Genomic DNA, 7500 nt, shown 5'->3' on the forward strand with positions numbered 1-7500 from the left:
TACGTCAGTGGGATTAGAAGTGCAGGAGGAGGTAAGCATGTAGAAGGTGTGCTTGGAAGTGCTGGAGTATTTTTGTTTTTTTTTCATCTTTTTTCTTCTTCTTCTTCTTCTTCTTCTTCTTCTTCTTCTTCTTCTTCTTCTTCTTTTTCTTTTTCTTTTTCTTCTTTTTGCTTCGTTTTCTTCTTCTTCATCGTCACCATTACCTTCTTCTTCTTCTTCTTCTTCTTCTTCTTCTTCTTCTTCTTCTTCTTCTTCTTCTTCTTTTCCTTCTTGTTTCTTCTTCTTCTTCTTCTTCTTCTTCTTCTTCTTCTTCTTCTTTTCCTTCTTGTTCTTCTTCTTCTTGCTTCTTCTTCTTCTTCTTCTTCTTCTTCTTCTTCTTCTTCTTCTTCTTCTTCTTCTTCTTCTTCTTCTTCTTCTTCTTCTTCTTTCAAGGTTTTCGTAACTGACAGGGGAAAAAAAAACTCGTAGTGTGATTTAATGCTATTTTCTCTCAATTCTACATATATAATCTAAATTTTCCTTCCCCTCCCCTCTAATCATCTCCAACACGCTGGGTCTTCTGCGACTCCCTCAGCCACACCCATTGCAAGCCTGTCTTCCTTCACTGCATCCTTGACCCTTCTCTCAGGTCTTCCTCTCCCCTTTCCAAACACCCTGTGATTTTCCAACACCCTGTATGGTGATTTATGTGATTCACCGTAATGAGATACCGCAGCGTAAAATTAACATGCAACATCACCATTCAAACTCCCAGTAACTGTTAAATATACTACTAATTAATCATATATTTACACAGCGGGGGTAATAGCCGTAATAATTTGATTACCCCCTATGGACCGCCGTCAGGATAGAAGGGCGGTTCAGAAATGCTAGGACTTTTCCTGAGGTGTTGGATACATGCATGGGGCTAAGGAGGAATGGGTGGGGAGGAGCCTTCGTCTTTACCATCTTCACATTCTACTGAAGTGTTCGGTACGTGCATGTGGTTTTTAGGAATGGTGGGGAGGAGCTTTCGTCTTTATAATCTTGACATTCTATACTGGGGTGGGGAGAAGCCTTTATCTTTACAATCTGTACAATCCCCTGAAGTGTTGGGTACTGTATATGCATGTGGCTTGGCAGTAAGTGGGTGGGGAGAGGCCTTCATCTCTACTGTCTTTACTGAAGTGTTGAGTACATGCTTGTGGCCTAGAGGTAATACTGGGTGGGGAGGAGCCTTCGTCTGTACTATCTTTACATTCTACTCTTGAAGTGTGGGGTGAATACATGATGGTAGTACTGGGCGGGGAGGAGCCTTCATCTTGAAAGTCCTAATAACTTCCAGAGCCTGTTAAAAGAAGTCCGGATGCGAAAACACCTTGAAAATTCTAATTATCTTCACCTGAGTCAGTTAAAAATCGTGAAAAAGAAGAAGAAAAAAAAGAAAAATCCCAGTCACTTCCAGAATCTGTTAAAATTCTCCCAAATACCCTTGAAAATCCTAGTAACTTCCACCAGACGTTGTAAAAAGGAGACAAAATCAAAACACCCTTGAAAAACCCCAGTAACCTCCACCAGAACCCGCCGGAAGCCAGTCATCCAAGTAGGAAAACACTCTTGAAAATCACAATAACTTCCAATGTACCTTATTTGAATTAGTCTTAATCGGAAAAGCATACGTAGAAATCCAAGAAAAACACAAGAAATCCAATTAAGTCAATCCAAATAAGAAATGGGGGGGGAAAAAAAAAGCATGAAAATTCTAATAACTTCTTTTGGAACGTGTTAGAATTAGTGTGGAAGAAAGCTCCCTTTGAAAACACCACTGCCTTCCACCTGCAGTCTGTTAAAATTTATCTGGAACGAAAAAAAACACGTCCATCAGATCCTGTTAAAGACATCCCAGGTAAAATAAAAAATAAATAAAAAAAAAAATGAACACCCCAGTACCTTCCACTACAACCTGTTAAATTTATATGGAACGAGAAAACATGTCCACTAGACCCTGCTAAAGCTAAACCAGATGAAAAATTTAAAAAACTCCCTCGAAAAACACATTTTCCACCGACAACTTCCAGCACAACCTATTTAAAAAGTCATCAGGGTGAGACACCAAAACATTTCAGAGCACACCCGGCGCCGCACAGACCACCACGTGATGGAGTGGCGGGATTGAGACAGGTGACAATTCTCAACGAGGCGAGGCAAGTTAACTCTCTCCCTGGCGTGACGCAGATCCTCTCACCTGACATGACCTCCGCACACCTGCCGCCGCCCACCACACCTGAGATTAGTTAGTCTCTCGTCTCTCCCTCCTGTCCTTCTCCAACCCCTACGACTCTGTTTCTCTCTCTGCTCGCCCTTATGTTGAAAGATAGCGGTGGTGGTGGTAGTAGTAGTAGTAGTAGTAGTAGTAGTAGTAGTAGTAGTAGTAGTAGTAGTAGTAGTAGTAGTAGCCCCTGAGGTAGTAACTTGTGTCATCCTCGTATTGCTGTCTGAAATGTCAAGTGTTCAAGTATATATATATTTTTTTTTTTCATTTATCTTATTTTTTGTTATTCTTGTTTGTGTATATATTTAATTTATGTGGAGTCTGGTATATTTAATTATGTACTCGTACTTAGGTAATATTACTTCTTTCCAGTCTTGGTGGCAGTAGTGGTCACAACAGGTAGTAGTAGTAGTAGTAGGAGGAGGAGGAAAGTGATATTAGAAAACATACATATTTACATACTTTCACACACACACACACACACACACACACACACACAACACACACACACACACACACACACACACACACACACACACACACACACACACACACACACACACACACACACACACAGGTGGGGGAAAGTTTTTCACCATTACCGTCACTACTACTACTACTACTACTACTACTACTACTACTATCTACTACTACTACTACTACTACTACTACTACTACTACTACTACTATCACCACCGACCACTTGCATTACTACTACTACTAATCACCTCCAGTACCAACTAATAACAATAACATTAATACTACTTGCTACAGTACTAATCCCCTTACTACCCCTTTCCCTGCCCCACCACCACCACCACCACCACCACCACCACCACCACCACCACCACCACTGCCGCTGCCACCACTACCGATAATAATGTTAATTACAGACCAACAGGCTGGGTGACGTGCCCCGGGGAGTTACGGCCACAATTAAAGCTAAAAGAGGGATTACGAGGCTGCTCTCTCTCTCTCTCTCTCTCTCTCTCTCTCTCTCTCTGCTCTCTCTCTCTCTCTCTCTCTCTCTCTCTCTCTCTCCTCTTGTGATTTTTTTCTAGATTTACTTGTTATATTGTTTCTGTCTTATTATTGTTGTTGTTGTTGTATTTATTATTATTATTATTATTATTATTATTATTATTATTATTATTATTATTATTATTATTATTATTATTATTATTATTCCTCATTCTTTTCCTTTAGTGTTTTCCTATCATTTCTTTCGTACTTTTTATCTGATCGCTCGTACAATCCTTCCTATTTTCTTCCTTTTTCTTGTCATTGTCTCCTCTCCTCTGTTTATACCCTTATCCATCTATATATCTATTCATTCATTAATTTCCCTTCCTTCTTATTTATCTATACATCTATCTATCTATCTATCTCTATATACATTCATTCATCTTACCTACCTAGCTACCTACTCATTTAAACACCTCTGCATTGTCTGTTCAACTCTATTACAGATATACTTATATTTAATCTTCCTATTACTACAAGATACAAAGTGAAGTTTTCTTGTCTGTACTGCCTCGCCGCCACCTTCCTTCTGAGAATGGTATGCCTTTCTCACTCAGGTCTAATTTTGGTCTCAGACAACAGGAGGCAGATGTTTGGTGGCATTTCCTTGAACCAGGCTAGGATTAACAAACAAACACACGCACACACACATACAGTAGTGGTGGTGGTTGTGGTGGTGGTGGTAGGGGTAGTTGAAGTAGTAGTATGCATTGTGTTGAACAGTTCTGGTGATGATTGTAATAGTAGTAGTTGTTGTTGCTGTTGTTGTTCTTGTTTTTGTTGTTGTTGTTGTTGTTGTGCTAATATATAATTATGGAGTTTGAAGTCATAAGAAAAGTATAGGTAACATACACACACACACACACACACACACACACACACACACAACACACACACACACACACACACACACACACACCAGCGTATATATATCATTGTAATTATCGGAAACACCGGAATACTTAGAAGGGAGACTACCAGATAGACCACGTGTGTGTGTGTGTGTGTGTGTGTGTGTTACAAGTCGCAGGATAAGACGATCACCGCGTCACTGTAATAGTAATAATATTCTCGTCTCTCGCTGCCATGACGTCATTGTAAGCCCAACCAATCAGGTGTCAGGTCGGGCGGGGCCTCACACCTCTCAGCCAATGGAGTGCCGTGGTGGGTATGATTCGGTGCCTCACAGCCAGTCAGCGCCGTGGAAAACTTTAGATCCGTGAATAATTGTGTTAGAAAATTATAATCCTTGTGGAATTTTTGGTGGTGTAAATTTGCGGCATTCTGGACGTTTGTGGCGAGTTTGTGTGAGATGCGCAAGAGACGGCCAGTCAGTCACCCACTCAACCACCTAGTAATTCAGTTAATCAGCCATTTAGTCAGCCAGTCAACCAGTCAGCAAGCCAACCAGCCAGTCAGCCATCCAAAGAGTCAGTTACTAGCCAGCCAGCCAACCAACCAGCCAATCAGCCAGCCACCCAGCCACATAATCTCCCAACCAGCCAGCCAGTCAGCCAGCCAGCCAGCCAGCCAGCTAGATAACCAGTCAGCCATGCATCCACCCACTCAACCACCTAGCCAGCTATGAAATATTTGCTTCATTTACCTTATGAGTGTGTGTGTGTGTGTGTGTGTGTGTGTGTGTAGGTCCGCTGGCGCATTTCCGCATGTCCGTCTGGCTGTCTGTCCGTGTGTCTGTCTGTCAGTCAGTAGAGCAGCAATTAACTCTCACCAGGTATACATTTCACCTGGGAGACAGCCCGGCCAGATGGAGGGGGCTGCGGGGGAGTGGGGGAAGTGTAGAAGTAGGTGTTGAGTGATGAGAGTGACGGAAGAGAGGAGGAGGAGGAGGAGGAGGAGGAGGACAGAAGGGTCATTAGGTGTTGTTGTTGTTGCTTACCATCATCATCATCATCATCATCATCATCATCATCATCATCATCATCTTCTTCTTCTTCTTCTTCTTCTTCTTCTTCTTCTTCTTCTTCTTCTTCTTCTTCTTCTTCTTCTTCTTCTTCTTCTTCTTCTTCTTCTTCTTCTTCTTCTTCTTCTTCTTCTTCTTCTTCTTCTTCTTCTTCTTCTTCTTCTTCTTCTTCTTCTTCTTCTGCTGCTGCTGCTGCTGCTGCTGCTTTTCTCCATTCTCCTCCAACTCCTCCTCCTCCTCCTCCTCCTCCTCCTCCTCCTCCTCCTCCTCCTCCTCCTCCTCCTCCTCTTTTTCTTCTCCTTCTTCATTCAAAAATTTCCTCTCCTCTTCCTACTTCTTGAAAATGTTATTACTAATAAAACATAAAAGTTAGGTTTCTCCTTCTTTGAGCTTCTTCCTCAAGATTCTTTGGCGGTTTTCTTTTGTTTAAAGAGAAGCCCTGCTCCTCCTCCTCCTCCTCCTCATCCTCCTGTCTTCATCCACAGCTCCCCAGAGGATAGAACTGAGAAAGGAAGAGAGAGAGAGAGAGAGAGAGAGAGAGAGAGAGAGAGAGAGAGAGAGAGAGAGAGAGGGGGGGTACCATTAATGACAGAAAGAGCTGGAAGAAAGAAGATAAAGAAAACAAAGTGAAAATGAGAGAAGATTGAAAGAAGAAGGGAGACTGAATAATGAAAAAAATATTGAGAGAGAGAGAGAGAGAGAGAGAGAGAGAGAGAGAGAGAGAGAGAGAGAGAGAGAGAGAGAGAGAGAGAGAGAGAGCTGGGTCAGTGCTGTAAAGAGAATTGAAAAATATCCTTGACTGGACGAGAATAGAATGAAAACGACACTTTTGTAACAATAACAGCTGGGGGAGAGAGAGAGAGGGGGGGGGAGGTGGCTGTTATTGTTGTTGTTGTTGTTGTTGTTGTTGTTGTTACCGTGATCATCATCATCATCATCATTATCGTTATTATTCCATTTCTTCTTCTTCTTCTTCTTCTTCTTCTTCTTGTTCTTCTTTTTCTTCCTTCTCTTCTTCCTCTTCCTCTTCACCTCCTCCTTCAGCACATTATTATTATTATTGTTGAATTATTATCATTATTATTCAATTTCCTTCTGGTCATCATCTTTTTTACTCCCTTTTCCTAAGCCTCCCCTTCACACCAGATTAATAAAAATAAATAAATAAATAAAAACAAGGCATTAAGTGTCTCTACCACCTTGAAAAATTACCGCCCTTCTTAGCTTTGCGCCGACACCTGGCAGATTGATTAATGGATCAGTAACAAGTGAGGGACGTAACGAGAGGCACATGCAGTCCCTTGGGTGAGACGGAGACAACAACATCACTACAGCAGACTCGCACCTCAGGTTCACTGTAAGAAACAAACCGTCGCGCCTCGTCAACTTGTTCGGTGTCTTTGTCGTCGTCGTTATTATTGTTGTTGTTGTTGTTGTTGTTGTTGTTGTCATCCTTCTTCTTCTTCTTCTTTCTTTCTTTCTTTCTTTCGTTCTTTTTTTCTTTCCTTTTCGTTGCCCTATGCCAGTGCCCTTACAAAACTTCACTGCTGGACTGAGGACGGGCTGTGGCACCGCAAACAGATAGTCAGTGGCGTTCCGCAGGCATCAGTTTTGGGAGTGATTCCTTTTCCTATGTATTAATGACAGACGCAGAAATTGCTTGCATAATAGAAAAATTCGCTGACGATGCAACGATTGTGAACAAGGGATACTCAGCAACTCAAACGATATGAATACTACAGAAATATCTTGTAGAATGGTAAAAAAAAATGGTTGATGAACTTCGCTCCAGACAAATCTTACAACTCAGTAAAAATAGGAAAATTCGTCGACGATACAACGATTGTGAACAAGAGACTTGGCAACACAGCGACTCGAAATACAAAGCGGCATTAATACTCGTCTGTAATGGTAAAAGACAAAAGCTGATGAATTTCTATCTAGACAACTCCTACATCACGGTGAAAATAACCCTCTTGTGAATTTGGAAATGAATAATGTGCAACCTCGGGGCGTGGGCCGGGAGACACACACGTCGGCGTCACCAGTGCGCCACGCCAGGAGCCAAACACTCTGCGCACCGAGGTGATGAAAGTTGCACATTACCTGGTCGCTTTTACATGAGGATCGTTCTCTTCCAAGTACGTAAAACAAATAATTTTAACTCTGTACAACTCACTTATCGCTCCTCATCTTGTATTCAACATGTAATTTTGGTCATTATTGTGTTAGATAAATAAGTACAATTAACATGACCGCAAAGTTATGTAACAAACCGTGTGAATAACTCCTTAATGAACCA

The 7500-nt window shown here is 41.7% G+C and overlaps 1 protein-coding gene across 10 annotated transcripts in view; it reads left to right on the top strand.

The window, feature by feature from the left end:
• Window positions 1-7500, top strand: part of LOC135093246 (tyrosine-protein kinase CSK-like) — an 80370-nt gene that overhangs the window by 38256 nt on the left and 34614 nt on the right. For 3 of the 10 annotated variants that reach the window (XM_063992294.1, XM_063992292.1, XM_063992295.1), the window contains one exon: window positions 2106-2267. The exons of the other annotated variants lie outside the window; for them this stretch is intronic. The gene's annotated coding sequence lies outside the window, so the exon portion shown is untranslated. The remainder of the gene's footprint in view (window positions 1-2105; window positions 2268-7500) is intronic. 10 annotated transcript variants of the gene reach the window in all.

The sequence above is a fragment of the Scylla paramamosain genome, chromosome 42 (assembly GCF_035594125.1).
Source record: "Scylla paramamosain isolate STU-SP2022 chromosome 42, ASM3559412v1, whole genome shotgun sequence".
Classification (NCBI taxonomy): domain Eukaryota; kingdom Metazoa; phylum Arthropoda; class Malacostraca; order Decapoda; family Portunidae; genus Scylla; species Scylla paramamosain.